The 17500-nt window shown below is 40.9% G+C and overlaps 1 pseudogene; it reads left to right on the top strand.

The window, feature by feature from the left end:
• LOC138025742 (uncharacterized) overlaps positions 1-17500 on the top strand; it is a 40444-nt pseudogene that overhangs the window by 20809 nt on the left and 2135 nt on the right.

The raw sequence follows: 17500 nt of genomic DNA, 5'->3' as shown, positions 1-17500 counted from the left end.
CAGTTTGCATTGGCTCAACGCTGCATTGATCCCATGGTCAATGATATGCACGATATATAATTATAGCTCAACAACAAAGTGTAGACTACTATACAACTAGTAGCGCAATATATAGATTTAGCCAAGCCTAAAAGCGGAGATCCCTGGCTATTTATTCTTACTTCCTGTCGGGTTTGTAAAAATAAAAGGTTTCAAATTGTCTGCGTTTTGATGTTTCCGGTTCTGCTTTAATAATTAAATCATTTTCTTTCCTTTCTTCTATAGAGAAATTCATTGCCTAACTAGTGAATTCCACGGTAAATTTTACGCTAAAAACCGATATCGCATGAATCACGAAGCGATGAGTGCGACATCGGTTTTTCCAGTGAAATTTACTTTGCAATTCACCATTTTGGCGATAAATCTTTCTTGAACCGCATGAGTTTTAAACGAAAACAAGCACACCTTCAGCGAGCGAATAGAAAAGGAAAAAAAAGCCGGCATTTCAGAGTCAACTATCATTAGCCAGCGAATAGGAATACGCTAAAATTAGAAGCCATAATAACAACTTTGTCAGTTCAAGGTCAAAGAAGAGTTTTACTGATGTACTTTATTACACTATCTCTGAAAACAAGATCATTCACATTTTGATGTATTTCATTGAAACCCGCCAGGTTGGCTTGGTACAAGAATCGGTAAAATACGGCAATGCAACCAAGAAAGGACGAATTCCAAGCAAGATCCGCTCCAACAATTAAAAAACGTTTAGGCGCTTTAAACAAACTTCTGAAAAGTTAGTGAAATTTCCGCCTAATTTTTCCGAGAACTCATTGCGATTACGTGTTTATAATATAAGGGCAAAATTTTCTTGTCACTGTCGAGGCACATCGAAAGCCAGTTGGGCAAACGGATTAAAAAGCACTCAAGTTGTTCGAAACAAACATATTAACAAACAAATCAACTTTTTCTTTATGTCCAAAATAGTACATATGATTGTTATTTACTTCCAGTTGACGTTAAGAAATCGATTTTCATTCCTGAACAAAGGAAAAACAGATTGAACCACTTTTTGAAAATAACAAGCAGTTTATTGCCCAAGAGAGAGGAGAGAATAGGCCACTTGCACTAAGAGGTCATGTGACATCGTTTTTATGAAAATGAAAGTTACATGATTTTGCCTTCGAAACACTATTAGTGGGTCATCTCTTAAACAAAATAATAGTGATTTGGTTTTTCAAACCCGCACCATTTGCTTAAAATGAGAAAGTCCGTAACTGGTCACGTGACCAAAACTTGATTTTTTTAAAATTATGAATTACCGCTTTCTGACACAAATTTTGCACTTGAACTTCAAGGAAATTGTTGAATAGATGATGTGGTAACGTTTATGACACATCTGAACTCAACTATCAAACATTTAACAAGATATCAGCAAAAAGTAGTTTTGGCCGCCATGTTGGAGGGCAAGAGTATGCCCTCCAACATGGCGGCCAAGACAAATCATGCTACTTTGTTGAAAAATCAAAGTACCATAAAATATCTCCCTTAAATGCGTTTCCTCTCAAATTTCGCGTGTAAGACAATTTTTATGTGTTCTGTCAATTTTTGGCAACAGCAAGATTACAACTCACTGTTTAAGGGAAGCATTGGTCACGTGACCTCTTAGTGCAAGTGGCCTATTTTCAAAAAACAGCTGACCTCGGTGAGTTCTAAGCTTGAGCCCGCGATATGGACACGTGACACTGGTTTTCGGATACGTTGTTTTGACAACATGGATGTTCAATATCAAAGATGTATGCTGTAAACTAGTATGATACTTAAAATTTAAAAAACGATCTCTGGCTAAAATGATTAAAAAAAACTACGAGCTTTCGACTGCCCGAACTGCAGTCTTCGACTGGTAAAATGAATGATAAGAAATCCATGAGAAAATTTAAATAAAAACGTACATTGCAAAATGATGAGAATGTAGAAAATTTATGAATATTTGTTAAAAAGAATGTTGTATTGTCCAGGTAAAGGGCACGAATTGTTATCTGCGTTGGGTGTCACTGTGGTATGCCACGCTTCTAATGTTTTTCTCGTTCTAAAAGTGCCTTTGTCAATAACTGACGCATTCTCGAAATCAATGGCGTGGTTATTGGACCAAGCGTGATTGGCAATTCTAGAGCCTTTGGCCGCAGTTTTGGTGTTCCTTAAATGTTCTTTTTTTCCGCGTATTGAAGGCTCTGCCGGTTTCCCCAATATAACACCACGAACAATTTGTACAGGGAATTTTATATACGACGTTGGTCTGCGATTCCATCGAAGGTCGGAATTTCGGTACTGGGAACTGTTGTTGTAGAGTGGTAAATGGTTTGTTTACAACCCTGACATCGTGTTTTTTGAGGATGCGTGTCAAAGGCTCAGTAACTCCTTTGATGTAAGGGAGAGAAGCGAAAGACTTGCGTGACTCGGTTGGTTCAACCATCTTGAAAAACATTCCAACGAGTTCCTCCGGAGATACATCTGTTGTAGAAGCTCGAGTCTTTCTAGCGTGTATACTTTTGACAAAGCTAGATGGATAACCGTTGGACTCCAGAGCTGCCTGGACGTAATTAAGTTCCTGTTTTTTTCCTTCAGAAGAATTGGGTAGATTTAGAGCCCTGTGCAGGAGGCTTGATGTTGTGCTGACCTTGTGTTGCTTGCTGTGATGGGAATAAAAATCTAAGTATCTGTCTGTATGGGTGGGCTTTCTGTAAACATTAACAGCGATGACTCCATTTCTTCGGGAGACCAGAGTGTCGAGAAAGGAGATGTTTCCGTTACATTCGGTGTCAATGGTAAACGAGATTTGGGGAAACCGGCAGAGCCTTCAATTCGCGAAAAAAAGAACATTTAAGGAACACCAAAACTGCGGCCAAAGGTTCTAGAATTGCCAATCACGCTTGGTCCAATAACCACGCCATTGATTTCTAGAATGCGTCAGTTATTGACAAAGGCACTTTTAGAACGAAAAAAACATTAGAAGCGTGGCATACCACAGTGACACCCAACGGAGATAACAATTCGTGCCCTTTACCTGGACAATACAACATTCTTTTTAACAAATATTCATAAATTTTCTACATTCTCATCATTTTGCAATGTACGTTTTTATTTAAATTTTCTCATCGATTTCTTATCATTCATTTTACCCGTCGAAGACTGCAGTTCGGGCAGTCGAAAGCTCGTAGTTTTTTAATCATTTTAGCCAGAGATCGTTTTTTAAATTTTAACTATGTTCCATTCTGGCTGCGGCCCTTCAATATTTTCTAGTATGATACTGGTCACATTGGCATACATGGAGGGGTGGATGTACGTACGTACGAACGATCGATGACGTCATGGCTATAAAACCTAAATTTCTCACATCGACTGGGTTACCATATTATGGTGCTCCGAGCGCGCGCGCCTTCGCGCGCGGAGCTCCGCTATAACTACTTCGGCCTACAAACCTAGGATCAGGAAACGCTACAATGACGACACTTTCACCATCCTGGATCGCGGAACCGTTGATAGGTTCTCACAGCATCTGAACAACCAGCAGCCTTCTATTCGCTTCAACATGGAGACAGAGAACGACTACAAACTCGTTTTCCTCAGCACCAGCGTATACAGGAAGCCTACGCACAGTGATCAGTACTTAGCGTATGATCCACCCGCAATCAGTAAAATGCGGTATTGTCAAGTGCCTCTACGAGCGCGCCAAACGTCTCGTAACAAAACTCTCTGTTATCTCCAAGGAGAAGAAGCACCTGTCTTCTGTTCTTGTCTTGTCTCTTTTTCTTTCTTGCAGAGAATCATCAAGACCAGTTAACTGAGTAGCAGTGCTGAGCCCATGATCGAGCACAAGTCTACTGCGGTTTTACCCCATGTCAAAGGTCTATCGGAACAACTTCGCCGCTGCCTACAGCAATAAGGCATACGCGCTGTTTTCAAGTCAGTCACATCTAGTACGACCGAAAGACGCTATCGAGCCGACTAAACAAGAGGGCGTGGTTTACAGGATTCCCTGTGAATGCGGTAAAGTCTACATCGGCGAGACTGGAAGACCTATGCAAGATAGAATCAAAGAAAATGAGCGAGACATAAGACTTGCCCGTACCCAGACCTCCGCCGTTTCAGAACACGCAAACAACACCGGACACAACCCGCTTTGCAACGAAGTGAAGTATATTGTTCGTGATCCTCATTGGTGCAAACGCAGGGTTAAAGAGGCGATTCACATAAGACTTCACCCTAACAACATCAACAGGGATAGTAGAATACTTATTATCCTTGTGGTGTCCGTGTTAGTCGGAGCTCTCCTCGCCGCTCAAAGTCCAGGTATCGGAACTTTCTACATGTTTATGTCGGTAAAAAGGCTACGAACGTCCCCCTTTGCGAATTTCTTTCATCCAGTTTTGTCAAATAGATTTCCTTACTAATTTTCACGAATTGGAAAATAAAATAGCTAGTAAGCCCTTATCAATTCAGTCGATGCTTTTACAGCTTAGAATCCATCTAAAGTTAACTATGTACTTTTTATCATCTAAGAATAGAAATGTCTCTTTTCGTATAACATAAGGCCTAGCTCAGTATTTTCTTCACGATAAATAAACTGAACTCCGTTCTTCCTTTTCATTATCCAGCTTTAGCAGGTTTGTTACTGACGTATACAGTCAAGTAATTAGAGATAAATAGATTACTTCATAGAAAGTGCGCCGCACAGATTTTTATTCACGAGTTGCAAAACTTTAGAAACGAATGAGTGAGCGTAGCCAACGAGTGAGTTTCTAAAGTTTTGCAACGAGTGAATAATATCCGTACAAAGCACTTTCTATGGTGTAATTTGTTTATTATATATTAAAGGAGAATAAAAGCGTGTAAATCAGCAATTTTATTTTTTCTTTATGACGTAAGGTTTATAAACCATGTTTTCGAAAAATTACGAAATGCGCAAAATCTGTCTTCAGGAGAAAGCGTTTCAGGTATTAAAAAACCTCCTCATTCAGAATAACGCTAAATGCAAAAAAATTCAAAACACTTCTTCACATTTATTTTAAGTCCGATTAATCACTGTCTGAGTTAATCACATGATGGCGGCGCTTCGCGCTGTGCATCGACAAGTTTGGACTCTGCTGACTTACACTGTTATCGAGATATTAAATGTTCCTCCGTGAATATTTGCACCTCGAAGCAGGGACAATACTTGTTGAGGTAATTCTTGGTTTTCTGATAAACTGACATCTTCTCTTCCTTCAATTGAGAGGGATCTCCTAGTTGACGTGGTACTGCTCAAGATGTTGGAGATATTCCGCTGTTGTTTCCCTGAAAGTGAACTGTAATTTTTGAGGCTGTGAACATTTCTATTGCCAGATATTTGCATGATGTGAGAAGTCAATAGCATTCCCATGTGTCATCAGATCGACAACGACGATATTTCTTATATAATTTATTTTTAAATCGGATTTCCTTTTTGAGCTGATTGTTGATCCAAGGGAGTTGTTTGGTTCGGGCTGCCTTTCTGATCTTGGGAACATACGTATCTAAGGTCTCATTATAGAGCTTAGACCAGTGCGCCCAGACATCATTTATGTCATCAAAGACATTGAAAGTAGATGAGCATATCGCATAGAAATCGAAGCTCACTTCGGCGTGACCAGCCGCCATTACGCTGTTCATTTCATATGAGGCTCTCGTAATGCAGCAAAAGGCCGGTGTTGGTAGTTTTGACGTATACTTTTGTTTGGATTTGTATAGATTTGTTAAGGACCAAGAAAGGGAAGCGTTCCATTATTCTCCCAGGACCAGGCTTCAGCCGATATTACAAGAGCACAACTCAAGGATCTGAGCCAGAAAATTCAAGTGACCATCCAGCCCACGTTTGTTAGCCACAAGATCAAACAACATCTGAAACCGTGCGAAAGTCAAGCCGAGTATTGTCAACCCAAAATCCCTTGTTTATCGATTTAACTGTGACCTGTGTGATGCAGGTTATGTTGGTTACACGCTGCGGCATTTGCATCAACGCGTAGACGAGCACAAGAATGCGTCTTCCTCTATTGGAAAACAGTTTCGTATGAAACATTCTTATGTGCCCAATGATCTTACCAAGAATTTTACCATCTTAAAAAAGTGCAAGAAACAAGTTTGACTGTCTCAAAAATTTTTATCTTCACTTTTAGCTTGATGACCGAAGTTCGGTTGAAGAGTCGCGCGCTTTTACAATTAGTTTTTACTTCATATTTATCAGTAATTGAAGATTAATTAGTTTCCTTTTTAGTTTTCTGAGCATTCTTCATATCATCGTTCTATTACGTTGGCTTCAAATTCACTAATGCTTTGTACTCAGGTGTTCCTACAAATTCTAAATTTAATTTTCTTTCTTTCCATTTATTTGATAATAAGGGTACCAAAGGGAGAGTCAGGGCGCCTTAGTGGTTATCAACCGTGACTTCCACATCTGTAACCCAGGCTCAACCCTCGATGCCGAGGTCGTATTTGGGCTGAGTTTCAGTCGATCTCAATCTGACTTCGACGGTTAATTTGTTCTACTTTCTGTGCGGTAGCCAAGCGACGAAAAAAAAAGAAGAGTTTGTCATACATGATAGAAGCATGCTTTACATGAGCAACGAGAAGATTCGTGTTTTTCGTCCCTCGTTTAGAGGAAACTTTTATTTGCGACAAGCACGTCGCTTCTCACGTATGTCCAATTTATCTTGCGTGCTGCATTATCCGGACCTTCAACAGCCTTCCCAATGACCAGCACAAAATGGAGTAGAATATGTAACAAGAGGAATACCGTGAATGACGTGACATGGAAAGCTAATTTACCGCTGGTCTTTCTCACTTGGTATAATTCTTGAAATAGTTGAACTCACACCGCCACAACAGGATAAAATTTAGAGGGCAGTGAATAAAATGGACGCTTTCAGTAGCCTATAACCCGGAAGTGTCGATCTCTCTCTGGCCCATCAGTTGATTGTAATACTAAATTTAGAGGCCAATCAGATTGGGCCTGATGACCACAACGCTTCTGATGGGTCGGCAACCAAGAAGCCACACGAGGGGTTGCTCGTGCTTAATGCTGAATCATGGATCGTGCAAGGAACTCAATAGGTACCTTAAGATCTACAACGGCGACGTCAACGAAAACGTCGTTCAAAATTACAAGTTTGCATTTTCCAAACTTTTTCGTCATTAGTCCAGTTCGTCGACCTCCTATAAACTACCCGGACTATTCAGGAACTGAAGTGAGAGGAACGGTGGTGAAACCAGGCGAAAATATAATACAATTCGTCGCTGTGTGCTCACGTTGTCCTCAGAGCTTGAGATTTGGTCATTTTACGTTGTAGCTTTGCAGAACTGAACACTTGCAAAGCGATTGTTTTGCTCATTAAATACTATTGTCAGGTGGCGTTCTCGTTGACGTGGCCTCAAATCCATAGTCCATTTCTTTTACACTCTGAGTCATAGTTCGAATCGATGCGTTGTAATTTTACTGACTCAGCTGCTTCAGCAGAACAGTGCTTTAACGCCTATGCGAAGCTCTGTCATTCTCCACAGGTAAAGGCCGGGATTGAGTGATGAGCATAGAAATAAAAACAAGAGACACAGATCTGTCATCGCCTCCACTTCTTCAGTTCTACCAACGATGAAACGCACCACACTCATAATATTAATTGGAAGGTAACAAAACAACCACAAAGCAAGGATATAAAAAACAGAGGCAAGTGACTTCCTGAATTTTGCAATGTTAATCGCTGGCTGGCCAAAGCTCTGAGCAAAATGGTCCCCCTGAACTTGTCGCCGATGCTTACGAATAATTTCAGCTATTTTAAAATAGCTTACGCTCATGATAACGAGACAAGTCAGCGCAAATAGACTTGCAGCAATGTTTAACTGTTCGATGGTGAGAACTGACGCTGCGCGCAGACCAATAATCGGAATGGGAATGAGAAAGAAAATGATACGGATCATGAAGAAACCCCGACGTGACGTTGCTAACCATCTCCTAGTCATAAACTTCCATCGTTCGAGCGACTTTAACGTCATAAAGAGCAATGTAACCATACCAAAGTACACAAGTCTGATATTTCCAACGTCATGGGCATTGCGCACACTTGACTTCGTATAACTCATTAAATGCTCGGCAACGAGAACAGGTTGAGTTATGAGGCCTGTGCAAATATCCGTGATCGCCAGACAACTTAGAAGACTATGGAACTGTGTGATGGAAAACGTTTTCTTCCTGATCGCTGCAAGGACTAAGGCATTTCCTACCACAGCGACAGGAGACAAAGCAGCAATGATGATGAGACTTGCCAATGAGAGGCTGTAAAGAGGAAGATCCTGTCTCTTGCCAATTTCTACATTGTTTTGGCTGGAATTAACATTGCAGAGCCACAGACAAGTTGAATTATTCACCATGACCTCACCCATACCAAATTCAGATCAGGTGAAATATTAGTAAGAGATAAAAGTTGCTTCAATAAACCTAGATCAAAACAACGTTCTTGCGAATGGCATCAAATTTGTCCCTGAAACAGTGACGCTATTCCTAAATCTCTTAGTTTAGTTTCTTGCAATATAATTTTTACGTTTTTGTTGGCCGATTCAATTTTACTGTTACCACAAAAATATATCTGTGACCCTTTTCAAGTCTTTTGACGATAAAAATAAACGGTAAAAAACAACGTTGCGACCGTACTTCGGTCATTATCAAGTGAATGGTAAAATTGAAACAGTGAATATATATATGCATATAAGAAGAATAGAAATATTTGCAGGTGTAAACGGACAATAAAAACATACAAAGAGAAAGCTAGTAAAAACTAATTAAAAACCTTAGCACGAATTGAGTCCGATTGCACATTAAGAGTAGGTCTTAACTTTTGAATAAAAATCATTTCAAAGACGAGGCAGTCAAATTTGTTCGTACACTTCATTAAAACACTAAAATTCTGTGAAAGATCTTTTGGAGCCAAAGAATGTTTGTCACGAAAGTGCTTGCCAATTTATGAAGAAGAGTTTTTGTGTTCTTCAACGCGTTGATGTAGATGGCGGCGTGTGAAACCAACATAACCTGCATCGCACAGGTCACATTCAAACTTGTAAACAAGGCACTGTTGGTTCAAAATCGGCGGCTTAGCTTCTCGCAGTTTGAGATCTTGTTCAATCTTCTGGCTGACAAAAACGGGCTGAACGGTCGTGTGGATCTTATGCCGTGACTTAAATCTTTGAGATGCGAACGCACCTGCTCCTGCAATAACCATAATATTGAATTTCAGTTGTGTGGAGAATTTGAAATAGACGTATTCAAATCGTGATTTTGAGACGTTTTTAAGAACTTCGTTCTTCGGTGTTGTGTTGCAGGCTGCGGCCTTACGATTGGTTTGGATAGTAACTTTGTCGCGAGTTCAAATTCAATTTGGATGGGGTGAATAAGCATGGGTATAGTTTTTCAAGACGTGAAATATTGCACGCCCCCCTAAGGGAAGTACAATTTGAAGCCTTCAAAAAAATGAATAAAATAAAATAATCTCAACTAACTTTAATTATTTTTTATACTATGACGCCTTATCCTACAAGACGTAAAAAATGCCACTCTTTTATGCTGATTGGATTTTCTACGCAGCGTGATGCGTTGGTAAATTGAGGTGGCTAAGAGCAGCTTCGTTAATTTCAAGGCAATAGCTTGTTAGAAGGATTGACTCTTTCACACTTTTTCACGTAACAGTAATATTATGGTGCCATAAGAATCACCATAATTGCTAAACAAGATGAACCCATTAATGTGACAGTTTAGGGACCTTGTAAAGGTATCATTTTTACAAGGCATACATCACTTCAAACAAAGCCTGGGAGGAGAAAGGAAGTGTCTTTTTGCCATTAGCATAAATAAAGCACTCGCTAAATTGAAAAGCAACAATAAAGTTCGCAATGGGCGAATTAATTTGTTTTTCTCCGACAAAGAACAAAATTCAAGTAAAAAAACAAATAAAGAAAAAGGCCGCCATTCACTTGCTATAAATGTTAAATTTTGAACAAAGGCTTCAATGAACGCACACTTTGGTACGATTGAGTTGCAAGACTCCGAGCCACAAAGCTCATTGTCCACGTCGATGACTTTAACAAAACCATTGACAGGTCATGGTGAATAATTCAATTTGTTTTCCGCTTTGTAATATTTTCAACCATTCCAATCTGGAAATTCACTATGTAAGGATCTTTTCTTTCACAAACTTTCAGTTGCAAGTCTAATTTTTATCGCTGCTTTGTAACCAGCCACTGTTGTAGGGAATGCGATGATCTTAGCAGCTATATGGAAGAAATCATTTGCGACAACACAGTTGAATGGTTTTCTTAGTTTCCTGGCGTTCGCTGATCTGTACACGTACACTGGCCTGATATCTTAACCCGTTTTTAATCTGTCGTGAATTTAATGAGCGATACTAAGTCCGCCCTACTTATAACTCGGCCTTTCTTGGTCAGAACCGTGAAAACAATTGAATACATAACAACAACAACAATAACAACAATAGACATCTTTTACTTATACCACGCAATGACAACCGAGAGAGGAAAAAGACAACGTTACTTAGGTAAGATATTAATCTGCATGGAAAAGAACTAAAAAGCTTATCTAGCTCGGAGGCATAATAATAAACTATTTTAAAGTATTTTTGTCATTTGTTATATGCAAACACACAATAAGTCATCGCACCCACCAGCCTTGAGTACTTTGGTATGGTAACATTGCTTACTTTGACATTTATGTCCGTCGAAGAAGGATGGATGTAAGTACATGGTAAGAAGAGCCTTAGCGATGTCTTGGTTGTTTCACAACCCGTGTCACTTCCGTGTCACTTTTCCCATTTAATTGATTGTTACTAAAATAACAGCCCCTTCCCATGAAAATATTTAATCTTTCCAGTGCGTTCTTTGGCCTGACTTGTTACTTTAGTGGAGCACTCTGATTGGCTGGTTTTCGGTCGGGATTTTTCAGTGCGCACCATTACTATGGAAACGGACCCTTTCCAAATTTTTTCTTTCTCCCGGGAAATTCAAGTTGAGCGAAACACAAAGCGGAATTTATGTTTTTCATCACAACAGTGCAATTTGTGAAAACAGTTTTATTGTCAATCACAAGCTCGAAAACATTAAATAAAAAACTTGAACGCAACGAAATAAACACGAAAATGACAGGTAAAACGGTTTCAAAACGTTGCTCATTGTTTTTTTCCTTCATCCCCTTCTTAGTGTACATGCTCAGTAATAATGCACGCTGACAAGTTGAGAAAGCGGATTCCACATACTGGGGGCGGGGGCAAGCAGCAATTCGTTTTCTTTGTCTAAGAGTTTTAACTTGTGGAATCTGCTGTTCAGTATTTCCAAAATGTTCCTGTGGATCTGCCAGTGACACTTCCAAAGGATATAGGAGGTGTATTGAGCGATTAGCAACCCAGGACTCGTCTGAATATTTGCTGCTCTGACTCTGCCATCGCGACCAGAAAGCAGCCTTTTGACGACGGCTAACTTCCAAGAACTTCTGGGAATATTGTCGTGATGGATAAGTACAACATCTCCAACTTTGACAACCTGGTCTTGAGACTCTCTTTTCTTGAACTGATAGGCATGACGCTCCCGCAGCGAAGCGAATCGTTGCACAAAATGCTGAAAGAGCAGCGAGCGACGTTTCTGCTTTTTTGCTGAGTTGAGCTCGATCATTGAAGTCTTCATCATCCAGCTCCTCAGGATCAAGTGTGGCAATGCGAAAATGTCATAACCATACAGCAACTTTCAAGGTGTCAGTGGTTCGGGGTCATCCACATTATTGGAAACGAAAGTAATTGGACGGTCACAGGAGCCCATCTGGAGCCTACAACTCTACTGTGTTCGTGCAACGGCGTTTCCATAAGTAAGGTTACTTTTAGATTGAATTTCCCGCTAATTAGACTCCCACAGGAGCCCAATGACCAATTACAAGAAATTAAGCTGACGTCCTAGGGTCACCGAACCGGAACTGCCTTTGTTTTTTGACCTAATTCGCGGGAAGGGCTAGTCTAAAAATAAACCTACTTGTGAAAACGCCGTTTCACAGACGCTGTATGGAAGTTGCACGCTCCAGATGGGCTCCTGACGGTCATTGATAACTGCTTGAACCTCCTTGATTAGAGTTTGCATCTCAGAAAGACTAATCAACGCAAGATGCAGAACTTTCTTGATGGACATCTTTACAACTCCAATGAGGCGTTCATGCATACCAGCCCCATGTAGTGACTTAGCAGGAATCTGCCTCGTCTGAATTATCTTCTGAGTGAAATAATGCTGGATTTCCTGAACTTTTATGACATCAAACAACATCTGAATTTCCTCCTCACCTTTTTCAACATTCTATTCATTCTATTCATATCCTGGGTGCCTTTGCTTCATCTCCCATCTGAGTGGCGCGTACTTCATGGTCTTCTCTGACGTCTTTTTGTCACGGTTGCTCACCCAGGGGCAGCTCATCTCCAGCGCTATGACTTGCTTGTGTTGGTTGTTGACAATCCTGGCGTCTACTCTATTCGCCTTCAGTTCTTGAAACTCCCCATAGACCGGAACATTCCAGCCCAGTACGCCTGTACCTCGGCTGTTTCATAGACAGGCTGCGGTTTGATGGGTGAATACCAAGGAGGAACAGTGTCTATCAGGCCCAGATCAAATAGGATCTCGAAGAATAGGATCTTTCAAGAGTAGAGTAATTGGTTCTTTGCGGTACTTTAGGGTTCTTCCTAACAAAAAGTGACATGAGGATTTTACCCAGGTCTGTCCTGCTTGACATGATCCTGGATGCAGAACATACATATTAGGGTGCGTTCGATTGACCGTATTCCGGAATAAGAATACATGGAATATAAGTTAGAAATCCTTCGTTTTTACGGAGATTCATATTAAAATTTTCAAACATGCGCTAAAATGCTATTTTAAACATATTATTATTATCCTTGGTGCTTCGAGACGCGCCAAACATACCGTTTTAATCATCACTCCGCGTATTCTTATTCCGGAATAGGGTCAATCGAACGCGCCCTTAATTCACTACGTTCCCATTCCCACAATGCAACACGTTTTTGGGGGCTCCCTCGTACAAAAACAATGCAAGTCATTTACTCTTGGGACTGTATCATGCTTCACGTGCACTGACCTGGATATCCACAATGTTAATGCAAAAAAAACCCCAAAATGAACTTCATAACGGGATTTGTGAAAACAGCGAATCAGGAGTTTTATCCATAGCATCAATTTTCAGAAATGACAGTGTTTGACACCGCTGCCCAGAATTTAAAGCAAGCAATTCTTCGAGAGAGAGCTTGACCAGATCGAGGATACAACAGTTCCACATACTCTAGGACAGGAATAAGATCCCATGTTACCATATCGAGGAGTAATCTTGCAACAGTTGAACACACCCTTCAGGTAGCGCACTATAAAGGGATGGTTAGCAACAGCGGTAGTGACAACCAGGCAATTCATACCCCATTAAATAGCTTGAGAGTGCTAGGCGAGCTGTATTAATCGTCGAGTATGACAATCGGTTAATATAAAATGTGGAGAAACTTTAACACGCCGTTCACACTCAGATGCAGAGGATCAGCTTTCTCTTGTAGACCAAATGCGCACCATTTATGGGTGTGAACATCATACTGCTTTGATGTCGCTAATCATTCAAAAAGACATAAGCAGCTAGTAGCAGTAGCAATTTAGTAATTTCGCCCGGAATGTTGCCCTTAATGAACTGTCGCCTGACACCTTGAATGTCAGAACTTGCCGTTTCGGGCTCAGAGGGTGCACATTTCCAGGTACCGGGTGAGAAAATGTAACTGTTAGGTCACAGTTCACAGAGAAAGCATCTACATCTGATGGATGTGAATCTTGCTTCCATGAAGCATAGGTGCTAGTTTGATGGTTGATTCAACTTGCAAACAGGTCAATCTGAGGAACGCCAAATACCCATATATATATACTTTTTTCCAAACAAGGAAGGACATTTGTGATCAATGAGATCGAAGGCTTTGCAGAAGTCCAATAATACAGTTCTTATTGTTGCTCCATTTCCGTCAGTGGCGCTGAGCCAAGAATGAACCATGCTTATCAAAGCATGAGCAGTATTGGTTCCTGGGACAGTCCCAAATTGGCGCCGATCTTCTTTTGCAAGGAACGCGGGCTTGACAAAGTCTTCAACCACATAGTCTTCCAATAAGTTAGACAGGACAGGTGTCAGGGATATTGGGCGCAAGTTTTTATTAACGTCATACACGGGTTTTGGCTTTGGGATAGGGACAATATCAGCTTCCTTCCAAGACGGCGGTAGGCGGGATTCTCTAAATGAACCGTTCAAGATGTCAGATACTGGTAGAGCTAGGAGGTCGGCATTCTCTTTTAAGATCCAGCCCGGTATGCCGTCAGGACCAGTAGCCTTAGATGGATTTAGGCCACACAGCTTCTTAAAAACAGACTGTTCAGACACCCCAAAAATGCTTCCCGAGACTGGCTGGATTGAATCACTAGAAGTTAAGGGGGTGAAAGTACTCATTGGGGATAGGAAGGCCTGGTTGATAGTGTTAGCAATGTCAACTACATTAGGGGAAGGGTAGTTGGAGCCACAATCTATGTGCTGAAAAAGGGAGGCAGAGCCAGCGTTCGTGGGGGCAGCGGCGGACATTCTACTTATCTTCTTTACTTTACTCCACCACTGAGATAGCTTACACTTCTGTAGATGCTCGACTTTGGCTTCATAGTACCTGGCACGACACACTTTCCTTTCACGATTTACTTCATTACTTCATTTACTTCAGGTGTCTATGTTGCCGGTTAAATCCGTTCTCAGGTTGAATCCGTTTTAATTTAGGTTAAATTGGTGATCCTGAATTTACCTACGTTGAATACGCACTCAGATGGATTGAAGGAACTTTTTTGGACCCTAAATTAAGCCTAGAGAAAAATTATGGTCCGGTTGGAACTTGTTTTGGTTATTATACGTAGATATCAATTGACTTTAGGGAAGTATGTAATGAGAAGAACTGTGTTGGGTTGAGCATGTTCGTCGCTGCAGTGTAGTGGTGCAGACACAGGACTGGAAGGTCCGAGTTCGAGAACCGGTAAGTGCTTAGTACAGTTAGTTCTTTGTTCCCTTGTAATGTTGAGACTTAATGGATACGTGTGTGTCTGTGTGTGCGTGCACTGCCCGCCGGCAGGTCCTTCGTTATAGTTTACACTCCGTAGCTTGTCTCTTTACTGATTTATACAAGCTGCCGCTCCTTATTCTGTCTAGCGCTCCCGTTCTGGGTCTCCCGGGAGGCCTCCTACCCTCCTATCACCAGAGGGAGAAGGTCACCATGACGCAGTTTATGTCCCAGCCAAGTTCTTTGTCTTCTATTAATGATATGAATAAGTTTTTTTACAGTGACCGCAAAATTCTCGCACGCTCATTGGCTAATTTTTATCGTCAATAAGGTGACACACACATAAATTTATAATTTATGCGTTTCGAAGAGTTTAATTTATGCAAACTTTTGTGAAACGTCGATCTGTCCCTTTTTAACCAATAGAAAGTCTCCGTTTTTTTCCATTAGCCAATAAGTGAGTGAGGCAAGTTTTGAATTCGGTCGCGTCAGATTGAATGAATGTTTCTTGTATTTTTGTCTCGCGTTCTTCTCCAGTTTTGAATTAATTTTGACCCCTCTGCCTTTTTATTGTTGTAAAAAACGAATAGATGTCAGTTTTTCATGCTTCTGTCCTGTTATTGATCATGAATTTCGTTATAACATTGTCAAAGTAGCTGTGGATCCACAAGGCGATAGCCGAGTGGATCCGCAGAGTGGATCTGCAGACTACTGTGGATTCATAGCTACTTTGACAACGCTTTGGCGAAATTCATGGTCAATAACAGGACAGACGCATGAAAAGCTGACATCAATTTGTGAAATGTATACAGAAACAGTGTATGAATGCAGAAACTGAAACAGAATACAGAAACCGATACGATGATATGAAACAGGGAAGATGTGTCAGTGAGATGTGTGAGACGGTGCTTTAAATCCTTTTGGGGGATTTAAACTAGGTAGAGTGCATCAGTATTCAACCTAGGTAAAATGCGGATTACGAATTTATCGTACAATAGGTAAAAACGGATTCAACCTGAGAACCGACAACATATATACTACAGAGGACCAAACTCCACCGCAAGGGAAAGTAGATACTAAAGTTCTTATCAATGTGGCAACTTCACGGATTGAGAACTCCTCGGCACGCAAGGCTTTCTTGTACAAAACAAAGATCTTGTCAGTTTCTGTTAAGGTTAAGCATAGATGTAGAGTTTTACAGGAACCCTAAGAGCTCTAGGCACTGCGTATGGTAAAAAACAGACACGGTTGGGTGAATCACAAAACCTAAGCAAGTAAATAATTGGGCTGCGTGTAAGGTAGCCTCATGGCAGGCCTCCTCAGAATCCTTCGTGTAAAGAGAATTATCATAATAACCCAAACAGTTATTTCCGTACAGGTTGCGTAGTGTGGAAAAAAACTGGTTTTAACACCCTGGTAAAATTGCAAGGACTATACTTGTCAGTCAAATGGGTAGACCCCAAAACTGGAACAGAAGACCCCTACATGCAAACTTGAGATATTTTCTGAAGCTAGGCGATATAGGGATGGAATAGTAGGCGGGGGGTCCTGAGGTGCCCGTGACCCCAAACAATACAAACAAACCATATCTGTGAGACTGGAACAGAGTAGTGTATATCACCTGCAACTTGCTTCATATACCATCGATCCCAGACGTCCGTGCACAAGGGCTTTTTTTCAGCCCACTTCACGGATCGTTGATTTCAGGCAGCGTTTACACGAAAGCGGTTTCACATCGACACGGTTCCATGACTTCGAAACCACGTCAAAATCGATGCAGTTTGGAATTGTTTACACGAAACCGTTTTCGCCAGAAAATCAAAGTCGTGATGTTATAAGCGAGTGCTGCAATATGTGCTAATTTCACTATTTTGAATTGAACAATGCAAATTTCGCACCAAAATAGTAACCGTATTCAAATCGATGCGGTTTCACTGTTTGCACGACAGATGAAACCGCATCGTTTTGGAAACGCTCCACTTTTGGCAGCGGTTTCAAATCGACACGGTTTCGACAACAGTTTCGAAAACGAAAACGATCGAAAACGATGCGATTACAAATGAAACCGTGTTCGTGTAAACGCCTCAGTCTACGGCTAAAAAATTCTGATCACGCGATAATATTTCTTGTGGCTCTGCGGTTTCCTAAATAGCGATCTCGTGACGCTATTTTCTGTTGCTCTCCCCAAAGAGGAAAGCGCGAAACGGTATTGACGGCGAGTAAAACCGGCAGAAGCTATTACGGATAACCCAGGAAAAGCCTTGTACGAGAAAATAAGAAGCAGATGAAAACTTTTCTTCAGGTTCTTTTTGCTTCGAAACCGCAGATTTTTTTAACCGAAGACTGAAATT

Source organism: Montipora capricornis, chromosome 12 (genome assembly GCF_036669925.1).
Source record: "Montipora capricornis isolate CH-2021 chromosome 12, ASM3666992v2, whole genome shotgun sequence".
NCBI classification, from domain to species: domain Eukaryota; kingdom Metazoa; phylum Cnidaria; class Anthozoa; order Scleractinia; family Acroporidae; genus Montipora; species Montipora capricornis.
The sequence above is the reverse complement of the archived record's forward strand: the minus strand, read 5'-3'. Positions and strand labels throughout refer to the sequence as shown.